This window comes from Petromyzon marinus, unplaced genomic scaffold (genome assembly GCF_048934315.1).
Source record: "Petromyzon marinus isolate PM22_M1 ecotype Great Lakes invasive population unplaced genomic scaffold, UKy_Petmar_22M1.pri1.0 PM_Scaffold_138, whole genome shotgun sequence".
Lineage (NCBI taxonomy): Eukaryota > Metazoa > Chordata > Hyperoartia > Petromyzontiformes > Petromyzontidae > Petromyzon > Petromyzon marinus.
In genome coordinates, this window is record NW_027423100.1 from 205,770 (window position 1) to 220,324 (window position 14,555).

Genomic DNA, 14,555 nt, shown 5'->3' on the forward strand with positions numbered 1-14,555 from the left:
CATGTAGAACCATAGACACCCACACAGAGACCCACAGCCTCATGTAGAACCATAGACACCCACACAGAGATACAGAGACTCATGTAGAACCATAGAGACCCACACAGAGATCCACAGACTCATGTAGAACCATAGACACCCACACAGAGATCCAGAGACTCATGTAGAACCATAGAGACCCACACAGAGATCCACAGACTCATGTAGAACCATAGACACCCACACAGAGATCCAGAGACTCATGTAGAACCATAGACACCCACAGACTCATGTAGAACCATAGACACCCACACAGAGATTCAGAGACTCATGTAGAACCATAGAGACTCACACAGAGATCCAGAGACTCATGTAGAACCATAGAGACCCACACAGAGACCCACAGAGACTCATGTAGAACCATAGAGACCCACACAGAGACCCACAGACTCTTGTAGAACCATAGAGACCCACACAGAGATCCAGAGACTCATGAAGAACCATAGACACCCACACAGAGATCCAGAGACTCAGGTAGAACCATAGAGACCCACACAGAGATGCAGAGACTCATGTAGAACCATAGACACCCACACAGAGATCCACAGACTCATGTAGAACCATAGAGACCCACACAGAGATCCAGAGACTCATGTAGAACCATAGAGACCCACACAGAGATCCACAGACTCATGTAGAACCATAGACACCCACACAGAGATCCACAGACTCATGTAGAACCATAGAGACCCACACAGAGATCCAGAGACTCATGTAGAACCATAGACACCCACACAGAGATCCACAGACTCTTGTAGAACCATAGAGACCCACACAGAGATCCAGAGACTCATGTAGAACCATAGAGACCCACACAGAGATCCAGAGACTCATGTAGAACCATAGAGACCCACACAGAGATCCAGAGACTCATGTAGAACCATAGAGACCCACACAGAGATCCACAGACTCATGTAGAACCATAGAGACCCACACAGAGATCCATAGACTCATGTAGAACCATAGAGACCCACACAGAGATCCAGAGACTCTTGTAGAACCATAGAGACCCACACAGAGATCCAGAGACTCATGTAGAACCATAGACACCCACACAGAGATCCAGACACTCATGTAGAACCATAGAGACCCACACAGAGATCCACAGACTCATGTAGAACCATAGACACCCACACAGAGATCCACAGACTCATGTAGAACCATAGAGACCCACACAGAGATCCACAGACTCATGTAGAACCATAGAGACCCACACAGAGATCCAGAGACTCATGTAGAACCATAGACACCCACACAGAGATCCACAGACTCATGTAGAACCATAGAGACCCACACAGAGATCCAGAGACTCATGTAGAACCATAGAGACCCACACAGAGATCCACAGACTCATGTAGAACCATAGAGACCCACACAGAGACCCACAGACTCATGTAGAACCATAGACACCCACACAGAGATCCAGAGACTCATGTAGAACCATAGAGACCCACACAGAGATCCACAGACTCATGTAGAACCATAGACACCCACACAGAGATCCACAGACTCATGTAGAACCATAGAGACCCACACAGAGATCCACAGACTCATGTAGAACCATAGAGACCCACACAGAGATCCACAGACTCCTGTAGAACCATAGACACCCACACAGAGATCCAGAGACTCATGTAGAACCATAGAGACCTACACAGAGATCCAGAGACTCATGTAGAACCATAGACACCCACATAGAGATTCAGAGACTCATGTAGAACCATAGAGACCCACACAGAGATCCAGAGACTCATGTAGATCCATAGAGACCTACACAGAGATCCACAGACTCATGTAGATCCATAGAGACCTACACAGAGATCCAGAGACTCATGTAGAACCATAGAGATGCACACAGAGATCCACAGACTCATGTAGAACCATAGATACCCACACAGAGATCCACAAACTCATGTAGAATCATAGAGACCCATAGAGATCCAGAGACTCATGTAGAACCATAGAGACCCACACAGAGACCCACAGACTCATGTAGAACCATAGACACCCACACAGAGATCCAGAGACTCATGTAGAACCATAGACACCCACACAGAGATCCACAGACTCATGTAGAACCATAGAGACCCACACAGAGATCCACAGACTCATGTAGAACCATAGAGACCCACACAGAGATCCAGAGACTCATGTAGAACCATAGAGACCCACACAGAGATCCACAGACTCATGTAGAACCATAGAGACCCACACAGAGATCCAGAGACTCCTGTAGAACCATAGAGATCCAGAGACTCATGTAGAACCATAGAGACCCACACAGAGACCCACAGACTCATGTAGAACCATAGAGACCCACACAGAGATCCAGAGACTCATGTAGAACCATAGACACCCACACAGAGACCCACAGACTCATGTAGAACCATAGAGACCCACACAGAGATCCAGAGACTCATGTAGAACCATAGACACCCACAGACTCATGTAGAACCATAGAGACCCACACAGAGATCCACAGACTCATGTAGAACCATAGACACCCACACAGAGATCCACAGACTCATGTAGAACCATAGAGACCCACACAGAGACCCAGAGACTCCTGTAGAACCATAGAGACCCACACAGAGATCCAGAGACTCATGTAGAACCATAGAGACCCACACAGAGATCCAGAGACTCCTGTAGAACCATAGAGACCTACACAGAGATCCAGAGACTCATGTAGAACCATAGAGACCCACACAGAGATCTAGAGACTCATGTAGAACCATAGAGACCCACAGAGAGATCCACAGACTCATGTAGAACCATAGAGACCCACACAGAGATCCAGAGACTCATGTAGAACCATAGAGACCCACACAGAGATCCACAGACTCAGGTAGAACCATAGAGACCCACACAGAGATCCACAGACTCATGCAGAACCATAGACACCCACACAGAGATCCAGAGACTCATGTAGAACCATAGACACCCACACAGAGATCCAAAGACTCATGTAGAACCATAGACACCCACACAGAGATCCACAGACTCATGTAGAACCATAGAGACCCACACAGAGATCCAAAGACTCATGTAGAACCATAGACACCCACACAGAGATCCAAAGACTCATGTAGAACCATAGACACCCACACAGAGATCCATAGACTCATGTAGAACCATCTAGACCCACACAGAGACCCACAGACTCATGTAGAACCATAGACACCCACACAGAGATCCATAGACTCATGTAGAACCATAGAGACCCACACAGAGATCCAGAGACTCATGTAGAACCATAGACACCCACACAGAGATCTAGAGACTCATGTAGAACCATAGACACCCACACAGAGATCCAGAGACTCATGTAGAACCATAGAGACCCACATAGAGACCCAGAGACTCATGTAGAACCATAGAGACCCACACAGAGATCCACAGACTCATGTAGAACCATAGACACCCACAGAGAGATCCAGAGACTCATGTAGAACCATAGAGACCCACACAGAGATCCAGAGACTCATGTAGAACCATAGAGACCCTCACAGAGATCCACAGACTCATGTAGAACCATAGAGACCCACACAGAGATCCAGAGACTCATGTAGAACCATAGAGACCCACACAGAGATCCAGAGACTCATGTAGAACCATAGAGACCCACACAGAGATCCACAGACTCATGTAGAACCATAGAGACCCACACAGAGATCCAGAGACTCATGTAGAACCATAGAGACCCACACAGAGATCCACAGACTCATGTAGAACCATAGAGACCCACACAGAGATCCAGAGACTCTTGTAGAACCATAGAGACCCACACAGAGACCCACAGACTCATGTAGAACCATAGAGACCCACACAGAGATCCACAGACTCATGTAGAACCATAGAGACCCACACAGAGATCCAGAGACTCATGTAGAACCATAGAGACCCACACAGAGACCCACAGACTCATGTAGAACCATAAAGACCCACACAGCTACCCACAGACTCATGTAGAACCATAGACACCCACACAGAGACCCACAGACTCATGTAGAACCATAGACACCCACACAGAGTTCCACAGACTCATGTAGAACCATAGAGACCCACACAGAGATCCAGAGACTCTTGTAGAACCATAGAGACCCACACAGAGATCCACAGACTCATGTAGAACCATAGACACCCACACAGAGTTCCACAGACTCATGTAGAACCATAGACACCCACACAGAGACCCACAGACTCATGTAGAACCATAGAGACCCACACAGAGATCCAGAGACTCATGTAGAACCATAGACACCCACACAGAGATCCAGACACTCATGTAGAACCATAGAGACCCACACAGAGATCCACAGACTCATGTAGAACCATAGACACCCACACAGAGATCCACAGACTCATGTAGAACCATAGAGACCCACACAGAGATTCAGAGACTCATGTAGAACCATAGAGACCCACACAGAGATCCAGAGACTCATGTAGAACCATAGACACCCACACAGAGATCCATAGACTCATGTAGAACCATAGAGACCCAAACAGAGACCCACAGAGACTCATGTAGAACCATAGAGACCCACACAGAGATCCATAGACTCATGTAGAACCATAGAGACCCACACAGAGATCCAGAGACTCATGTAGAACCATAGACACCCACACAGAGATCCACAGACTCATGTAGAACCATAGAGACCCACACAGAGATCCAGAGACTCATGTAGAACCATAGACACCCACACAGAGATCCACAGACTCATGTAGAACCACAGAGACCCACACAGAGATCCACAGACTCATGTAGAACCATAGACACCCACACAGAGATCCATAGACTCATGTAGAACCATAGAGACCCACACAGAGATCCACAGACTCATGTAGAACCATAGAGACCCAAACAGAGACCCACAGAGACTCATGTAGAACCATAGAGACGCACACAGAGATCCATAGACTCATGTAGAACCATAGAGACCCACACAGAGATCCAGAGACTCATGTAGAACCATAGAGACCCACACAGAGATCCACAGACTCATGTAGAACCATAGAGACCCACACAGAGATCCACAGACTCATGTAGAACCATAGACACCCACACAGAGATCCAGAGACTCATGTAGAACCATAGAGACCCACACAGAGATCCAAAGACTCATGTAGAACCATAGACACCCACACAGAGATCCACAGACTCATGTAGAACCATAGAGACCCAAACAGAGACCCACAGAGACCCATAGAGACCCATAGTCATAGAGACCCACAGAGATCCATATGGACTCATGGAGACCCATAGAGACCCATAGAGACCCATAGTCATAGAGACCCACAGAGATCCACATGGACTCATAGAGACCCATAGAGACCCATAGAGACCCATAGTCATAGAGACCCACAGAGATCCACATGGACTCATGGAGACCCATAGAGACCCACAGAGATCCATATGGACTCATGGAGACCCATAGAGACCCATAGAGACCCATAGTCATAGAGACCCACAGAGATCCACATGGACTCATGGAGACCCATAGAGACCCACAGAGATCCATATGGACTCATGGAGACCCATAGAGACCCATAGAGACCCATAGTCAGAGACCCACAGAGATCCACATGGACTCATGGAGACCCACAGAGATCCATAGAGACCCATAGTCATAGAGACCCACAGAGATCAATATGGACTCATGGAGACCCACAGAGATCCATAGAGACCCATAGTCATAGAGACCCACAGAGATCCATATGGACTCATGGAGACCCATAGAGACCCATAGAGACCCATAGTCATAGAGACCCACAGAGATCCACATGGACTCATAGAGACCCATAGAGACCCATAGAGACCCATAGTCATAGAGACCCACAGAGATCCACATGGACTCATGGAGACCCATAGAGACCCACAGAGATCCATATGGACTCATGGAGACCCATAGAGACCCATAGAGACCCATAGTCATAGAGACCCACAGAGATCCACATGGACTCATGGAGACCCATAGAGACCCACAGAGATCCATATGGACTCATGGAGACCCATAGAGACCCATAGAGACCCATAGTCAGAGACCCACAGAGATCCACATGGACTCATGGAGACCCACAGAGATCCATAGAGACCCATAGTCATAGAGACCCACAGAGATCAATATGGACTCATGGAGACCCACAGAGATCCATAGAGACCCATAGTCAGAGACCCACAGAGATCCACATGGACTCATGGAGACCCAAAGAGATCCATAGAGACCCATAGTCAGAGACCCACAGAGATCCACATGGACTCATGGAGACCCGTAGAGATCCATAGAGACCCATAGTCATAGAGACCCACAGAGATCAATATGGACTCATGGATACCCATAGAGACCCATAGAGACCCATAGTCAGAGACCCACAGAGATCAATATGGACTCATGGAGACCCATAGAGATCCATAGAAACCCATAGTCAGAGACCCACAGAGATCCACATGGACTCATGGAGACCCATAGAGATCCGTAGAGACCCATAGTCAGAGACCCACAGAGATCCACATGGACTCATGGAGACCCATAGAGATCCATAGAAACCCATAGTCAGAGACCCACAGAGATCCACATGGACTCATGGAGACCCACAGAGATCCATAGAGACCCATAGTCATAGAGACCCACAGAGATCAATATGGACTCATGGATACCCATAGAGACCCATAGAGACCCATAGTCAGAGACCCACAGATATCCATATGGACTCATGGAGACCCACAGAGACCCATAGAGACCCACAGAGACGCATATTAAAACTCAAGTGTTTTTATGTTAGCAGGTGTAAGGCTCCTCCAAGCATCACCACTGTGTGGGAATGTGGAACAGGAGCGAAATAACTCCAAAAGCGTGATGATGATGATGATCAATGTAGAGAGGGAGAAGCAAATCACATGACCAGAGAAATCCACAACCACGCACAGAGACAGAGCAGAACATTGAGACGTTATCTGTCTCCCTGTCTGTCTCTCTGTCTGTCTCTGTGTCTCTCTGTGTCTCTGTCTCTCTGTCTGTCTCTCTGTCTGTCTCTGTGTCTCTGTGTCTCTCTGTCTCTCTGTCTGTCTCTCTGTCTCTCTGTCTGTCTCTCTGTCTGTCTCTGTGTCTCTCTGTCTCTGTGTCTCTGTCTGTCTCTGTATCTCTCTCTGTCTCTCTGGCTGTTTCTCTGTCTGTCTCTCTGTCTGTCTCTGTGTCTCTCTGTCTCTGTGTCTCTCTGTCTGTCTCTCTGTCTGTTTCTCTGTCTGTCTCTGTGTCTCTCTGTCTCTGTGTCTCTGTCTGTCTCTGTATCTCTCTGTCTGTCTCTCTGTCTGTCTCTCTGTCTGTCTCTCTGTCTGTCTGTATCTCTCTGTTTGTCTCTGTGTCTGTCTCTCTGTCTGTCTCTCTGTCTGTCTCTCTGTCTGTCTCTGTGTCTCTCTGTCTGTCTCTCTGTCTCTCTGTCTGTCTCTCTGTCTGTCTCTGTGTCTCTCTGTCTCTGTGTCTCTGTCTGTCTCTGTATCTCTCTCTGTCTCTCTGGCTGTTTCTCTGTCTGTCTCTCTGTCTGTCTCTGTGTCTCTCTGTCTCTGTGTCTCTCTGTCTGTCTCTCTGTCTGTTTCTCTGTCTGTCTCTGTGTCTCTCTGTCTCTGTGTCTCTGTCTGTCTCTGTATCTCTCTCTGTCTCTCTGTCTGTCTCTCTGTCTGTCTCTCTGTCTGTCTCTCTGTCTGTATCTGTGTCTCTCTGTCTCTCTGTCTGTCTCCCTGTCTGTCTCCCTGTCTCTCTCTGTCTGTCTCCCTGTCTCTCTGTCTGTCTCTCTGTCTGTCTCTGTGTCTCTCTGTCTCTGTGTCTCTCTGTCTCTCTGTCTCTCTGTCTGTCTGTCTCTGTGTCTATCTGTCGGTCTGTCTCGCTGTCTCTCTGTCTGTCTCCCTGTCTCTCTCTCTGTCTGTCTCCCTGTCTCTCTGTCTGTCTCTCTGTCTGTCTCCCTGTCTCTTTGTCTGTCTCGCTGTCTCTCTCTGTCTGTCTCTGTGTGTCTCTCAGTCTGTCTCTCTGTCTCTCTGTCTGTCTCTCTGTCTGTCTCCCTGCCTCTTTGTCTGTCTCGCTGTCTCTGTCTGTCTCTGTCTGTCTCTGTATCTCTCTGTATCTGTATCTCTCTGTCTCTCTCTCTGTCTCTCTGTCTGTCTCTGTGTCTATCTGTGTGTCTCCCTGTCTCTCTGTCTGTCTCTCTGTCTGTCTCTCTGTCTGTCTCCTTGTCTCTCTGTCTGTCTCTCTGTCTGTCTCTCTGTGTCTCTGTGTCTCTCTGTCTGTCTCTCTGTCTGTCTCTCTGTCTGTCTCTCTGTCTGTCTCTCTGTGTCTCTGTGTCTCTCTGTCTCTCTGTCTGTCTCTCTGTCTCTCTCTGTCTATCTGTCTCTGTGTCTCTCTCTCTGTTTCTGTATCTCTCTGTCTCTCTGTCTGTCTCTATGTCTGTCTCTCTGTCTCTTTGTCTGTCTCGCTGTCTCTCTCTGTGTCTCTGTGTGTCTTTGTGTCTCTCTGTGTCTCTGTGTCTCTCTCTGTCTCTGCGTCTCTCTGTCTCTGTGTGTCTGTGTCTCTCTGTGTCTCTGTGTCTCTGTGTCTCTCTGTCTGTCACTCTGTGTCTCTCTGTCTCTGTGTATCTGTGTCTCTCTGTCTTTGTGTCTCTGTCTCTGTGTCTCTCTGTCTGTCTGTCACTCTGTGTCTCTCTCCCTGTCTGTCTCTGTGTGTCTCTGTGTCTCTCTGTGTCTCTCTGTCACTCTGTGTCTCTGTGTCTGTCTGTCACTCTGTGTCTCTGTGTCTCCCTGTCTGCCACCCACCTTGCCTCGGGTTCCAACTGCGATGACACAAAGGGAGCTGAGGGATCGTGGGGAGACTTCATGACTGGGGCACCGCAGCGGGGAACCAATGGGGATCGTGTGGAGCACGTGACCTTAAAGTAACCCCCCCGCTCTCTACTCACCACCCACACACCACACACTCACCACACACCACACACACACACCACACACACACCACACACTCACCACACACACACCACCCACACACCACACACACACCACACACTCACCACACCACACACACACCACACACTCACCACACACTCACCACCCACACACCACACACACACCACCCACACACCACCCACCCACACACCACCCACTCACCACCCAATCACCACCCACACACCACACACACACCACCCACACAACCCACACACAACCCACACACCACACACACACCACCCACACACCACACACACACCACCTACCCACCACCCACTCACCACCCACACAACCCACATACAACCCACACACCACCCACACACTACCCACACACAACCCACACACCCCGCACACACCGCCCACACACTACCCACACACCACGCACACACAACCCACACATCACCCACATACCACCCACACACCCCCCACACACCCCCCACACACCACCCACACACCACCCACACACAACCCACACACCACCCACACACCCCCCACACACCACCCACACACCCCCCACACACCCCCCACACACCACCCACACACAACCCACACACAACCCACACACCACCCACACACAACCCACACACAACCCACACACCACCCACACACCACCCACACACCACCCACATACTACCCACACACACCACCCACACAACCCACACACCACCCACACACCACCCACACACAACCCACACACCCCCTACACACCACCCACACACATCACCCACACACCACCCAACACACCCCCCACACACCACCCACATACCACCCACACACCACCCACGCAGCACCCACTCACCACCTTCTCCCTGTGTCTCGGTGGGAATTTTTAAATAGTACTGCGTGTGTGCGTGTCAGGTTCTGAGAGCCGTGAGGCTCTGCAAGGATGGGTGGTGGGCGCTGGTTGCTGAAGAGATGGAGTCTGCCTCAGTGGCCCGCGATCACAAATCTCTATTTAACTCCATCAAAAAAGTAACCTGCAGCGCCACACCTATTACCATCATTAGGGGAAAAAAGACGGTGATCCAATCTCCGACCCCCAGGAACAGGTTTGCAGATTTGCTGAGCATTTCTGGGAGGTCCTGGGGGAGGGAAAATCCCTCAGCCAGGAAAACATCGTGGCACAAAGTGAGGATGACTCTGCTGAGGCTGCGGTGCCTCAAATATTGGAAGAAGTCACCCCCTGTGAGTGGCTGGCTGAGGTGCCATCTGTTGAGGAAGTACTGAAGGCGATCCGGAGTCTGAGACCAGGAAAGGCAGCGGGCAGAGATGATCTCCCAAGCGAAATGCTGAGGGAGGGTGGCGTTTGTGCACAGACTGCCCTATATGACATCATAACAACTGTCTGGACCACTTAATGGGTTACACAGGATTGGAAGGATGCCCTGGTGGTCCCCCTCTTTAAGAAGGGGGACCGCACAGACTGTAACAACTACAGGGGCATCTCACTCCTCAGTGTGCCGGGAAAGGTCCTGGCAAGGATTATTCAACATCGCCTTGCCAGGCACGCTGAGGAGAGGCTTGCGGAGCCCCAATGCGGTTTCAGGAAAGGGCGGTCCTGCACAGATGCCATATTTTCTGTCCGTCTGCTACAGCAGAGGTGTAGGGAATTCCAACAAGACCTACATCTCTAATGTATTGAAACACACACAGACACTTGCCCCAACACACACAGAGACACTTGCCCCAACACACACACACAGAGACACTCGCCCCAACACACACACAGACACTTGCCCCAACACACACACACACACACAGACACTCGCCCCAACACACACACACAGACACTCGCCCCAACACACACACACACAGACACTCGCCCCAACACACACACAGACACTTGCCCCAACACACACACAGAGACACTTGCCCCAACACACACACACAGACACTCGCCCCAACACACACACACACAGACACTTGCCCCAACACACACAGAGACACTCGCCCCAACACACACACAGACACTCGCCCCAACACACACACACAGAGACATTTGCCCCATTACACACACACAGAGACACTTGCCCCAACATGCCCGGCCAGGCTACTCGGGGGATCTTTGCCTTTAGAGGTCATTCACGAACACGCCCCGATCTGACACCGCGGGGGGGAGGGTGGGGGCGAGTCTCACAAACCCACCACAGCCCCGCCCCCTACGACGCACAGCCCCCCGTAGCCACGCCTTCCATCCCCAGCCCCGCCCCTCAGCCCTGCCCCTCTAGCTCCGCCCACTTCCCCCCTTGCCTCCCATAGCCCCGCACCGCCTCCACCTACTCCCCCACAGCCCCGCCCCCCTGCTCCACCTCCTGCCTCGCCCCGCCCCCTCTCCCATAGTCCAGTATCCAGCCCCGCCCTCTCTCCCAAGCCCCGCCCCCAGACCCCCCACTAGTCCCGCCCCCAGCCACCCCATCCCGCCCCCTCCCCAACTCCAGCCCCGCCCCCAACCCCACCCTCCCCCCCACAGTACCCCAGCCCCACCCCCACCTGTTCCCCCAGCCCCGCCCCCAGCCCCTCCAACCCCGCCCCTCCCCCAACAAGCCCCGCCCTATTCCGCCACCACCCCGCCCCCAGCCCCCACCTCATCCCCCCCAGGCCCCTGTCACCACCTGCTGCGTTCATTCAAGACATGGACGAGGGTTCATTCTCCTTTCATTCCCCTCTCATTCCCTTTCATTCCCATCTCATTCCCTTTCATTCCCCTCTCATTCCCTTTCATTCACCTTTCATTCCCTTTCATTCCCATCTCATTCCCTTTCATTCCCCTCTCATTCCCTTTCATTCCCCACATTCCCTTTTCATTCCCATCTCATTCCCTTTCATTCTCCTCTCACTCCCCTTTCATTCCCATCTCATTCCCTTTCATTCCCCTCTCATTCACCTCTCATTCCTTTCTCATTCTCCTCTCATTCCCTTCTCATTCACCTCTCATTCCTCTCTCATTCTCTTCTCATTCTCCTCTCATTCACCTCTCATTCACCTCTCATTAACCTCTCATTCACCTTTCATTCCCTTCTCATTCTCCTCTCATTCTCCACTCATTCCCCTCTCATTCCCCTCTCATTCCCTTCTCATTTTCCTCTCATTCTCCACTCATTCCCCTCTCATTCCCCTCTCATTCCCATCTCATTCCCTTCTCATTCTCCTCTCATTCTCCACTCATTCTCCTCTCATTCCCCTCTCATTCACCTCTCATTCACCTATCATTCTCCTCTCATTCTCCTCTCATTCTCCTCTCATTCCCCTCTCATTCCCTTCTCATTCTCCTCTCATTCTCCACTCATTCCCCTCTCATTCCCCTCTCATTCCCTTCTCATACCCTTCTCATTCTCCACTCATTCCCCTCTCATTCCCCTCTCATTCACCTCTCATTCACCTATCATTCTCCTCTCATTCTCCTCTCATTCTCCTCTCATTCACCTCTCATTCTCCTCTCATTCTCCTCTCATTCTCCTCTCATTCTCCTCTCATTCACCTCTCATTCCCCTCTAATTCTCCACTCAATCCCCTCTCATTCTCCTCTCATTTCTCTCTCATTTTCCTCTCATTCACCTCTCATTCCCCTCTCATTCCCCTCTCATTCCCCTCTCATTCTCCTCTCATTCACCTCTCATTCCCCTCTCATTCGCCTCTCATTCCCCTCTCATTCCGGTCTCATTCACCTCTCATTCTCCTCTCATTCTCCTTTCTTTCCCCTCTCATTCACCTCTCATTCTCCACTCTCATTCCCCTCTCATTCTCCTCTCTTTCCTCCACTCATTCTCCTCTCATTCTCCTCTCATTCCCCTCTCACTCTTCTCTCATTCTCCTCTCATTCTCCTCTCATTCCCCTCTCATTCCCCCTCATTCCCCTCTCATTCTCCTCTCATTCTCCTCTCATTCTCCTTCGTGGCACAAAGTGAGGATGACCCTGCTGAGGCTGCCATGTCTCAAATATTGGAAGAAGTCACCCCCTGTGAGTGGCTAGCTGAGGTGCCATCTGTTGAGGAAGTACTGAAAGCGATCCAGAGTCTGAGACCAGGAAAGGCAGCGGGCAGAGATGATCTCCCAAGTGAAAAGCTGAGAAAGGGTGGCGTTTGTGCACAGACTGCCCTATATGACATCATAACAACAGTCTGGACCACTGGACGGGTTCCGCAGGATTGGAAGGATGCCCTGGTGGTCCCCCTCATTAAGAAAGAGGACCGCACAGACAGTAATTAGGACAGGGGCATCTCAATCCTCAATGTGTCGGGAAAGGTCCTGGCAAGGATTATTCAACATCGCCTTGCCAGGCACGCTGAGGAGAGGCTTGCGGAGCCCCAATGCGGTTTCAGGAAAGGGCGGTCCCACACAGCAAAGGTATAGGGAATTCCAGCAAGACCTACATCTCTGCTTTATTGACCTGGTCAAGGCCTATGATGCCATCAGTAGGCCTGGGCTCTGGGTTGTTCTTCGTGCTTTTGGAGTCCCTGACCCTCTGTTCACAATCATGAAGGACCTTCATGATGGTGAGTGGGCCCGGGTAAATCTACGTGGCCAGGAGTCGGAGCCATTCCCTGTTCACGTTGGAGTGTGACAGGGATGTCCTCTGTCTCCCACATTATTGATCTATTTCGACCACGTAGTTTGTGAAGCCTTCAATGGCTGTATCGGAGGAATTTCCATCTGGTACAGATGCCATGGGAGGCTGATCGATGCCCGGGTGCGGTCAAGGGATGGCTCTCTATTACTGAACCACGTTATGTATCCCGATGATTTGGTGATTGCTGTTCGCTCAGAGGAGGAGTTGGAGACGCTGCTGCTGAGACTGGAGCGTGCCACTAAGAGATGGGGCCTTACCATCAGCCCCACCAAAACTAAGCACCTGCCTGGGTATTTTGTACCATCGGACACTCCACCCCCACAACTCCCAATTGGTGATGGGGCAGTTGTGGAGAGAGTGGAGAGTTTCCCATTCCTGGGCAGTGTGCTCATGACCAGCTCCGGTTTAACAGCAGAGGTCTCACTCCGAATCAGTCGAGCGACAATATCTTTTCATCGGTTGCGTAACGCTGTGTGGAAGCTACCTGGTCTGTCGCTCCGCACGAAGCTTCAGATCTTCTCGGCCACGGTCATTCCCTCCCTTCTCTACGCTTGCGAAACGTGGACCCCCTTAATGAAAATGTCCGTCCTGGGTTTATCCAGGCTGAATTGTGTGAGGAGCTCACATTCTAGAAAGATCTGGACAAAGTCCTATCGGTGAGCTCCTCCGGCAGACAAGGCTACGTTGGCTGAGTCATGTAGCCCGCATGCCCAGCCACCGCATGCCGAAACAGATTTTGTTTGGCCGGATTGAGGGGGCTAAGCGGGCGCGGCACGGGCTAGAGAAGAGATCGAGTGATGTGGTACAGGAGGACGTGGAGCTGAGTGGACTTGCCGATGACTGGTACCAGCGGTGTCAAGATCGGCCTCTGTGGAGGAGGCTCGTGAAGGACGCTACTGGGCAGTTGGAGGCAGTCGCCCTCCAACAACAACGGAGGGCGGAGGAGCGACGCTCACA

At 50.9% G+C, this 14,555-nt stretch overlaps 1 protein-coding gene across 1 annotated transcript in view; it reads right to left on the bottom strand.

Annotated features, from left to right (window-relative positions):
• Positions 1-8,975, bottom strand: part of LOC142922665 (elongation factor 1-alpha 2) — a 65,840-nt gene extending 56,865 nt beyond the window's left edge. The window contains exon 1 of the mRNA XM_076063499.1: positions 8,846-8,975. The gene's annotated coding sequence lies outside the window, so the exon portion shown is untranslated. The remainder of the gene's footprint in view (positions 1-8,845) is intronic.
• Between the last annotated feature and the right edge of the window lie 5,580 nt (positions 8,976-14,555).